Source organism: Fragaria vesca, linkage group LG6, assembly GCF_000184155.1.
Source record: "Fragaria vesca subsp. vesca linkage group LG6, FraVesHawaii_1.0, whole genome shotgun sequence".
Taxonomy (NCBI): domain Eukaryota; kingdom Viridiplantae; phylum Streptophyta; class Magnoliopsida; order Rosales; family Rosaceae; genus Fragaria; species Fragaria vesca.
In genome coordinates, this window is record NC_020496.1 from 23,640,111 (window position 1) to 23,640,514 (window position 404).

Consider the following 404-nt stretch of genomic DNA (forward strand, 5'->3'; position numbering starts at 1 on the left):
GCCAGATTGACTTTGTTTGAAGTTTGGGTGATCTGGCCGGAAAATTGGAATTCGGCAGACTCGCCGGGATGGAAAGTGGTCGGGGAAGCTGTTGGAGTCCGTTGGGGTGGAGGCGCGCCCTCGCGCGGCGCCGTACGGACGAAAATCCGCACCGTAAAACGGTGCGGACGTCCATAGCAGATGGACTATATATATATACAGTCCGTTTCAGATACGGACGTCCGCACCACCTTACGGTGCAGATTTTCTTCCGTTCGCCACCGTATTGCGCGCGAGGGCGCGCCTCCACCCCAGCGGACTCTAGCAGCTTCCCCGACCTCTTTCCATCCCCGGCGAGTCCGCCAAATTCCAGTTTTCCGGCCAGATTGACTTTGTTTGAAGTTTTGGGTGATCTGGTCGGAAAA

The 404-nt window shown here is 56.4% G+C and overlaps 1 protein-coding gene across 1 annotated transcript in view; it reads left to right on the top strand.

The window, feature by feature from the left end:
* The window catches only part of LOC101308482 (uncharacterized protein At2g41620-like), an 8,333-nt gene that overhangs the window by 7,487 nt on the left and 442 nt on the right, over positions 1–404 (top strand). The gene's annotated exons all lie outside the window — the stretch shown is intronic.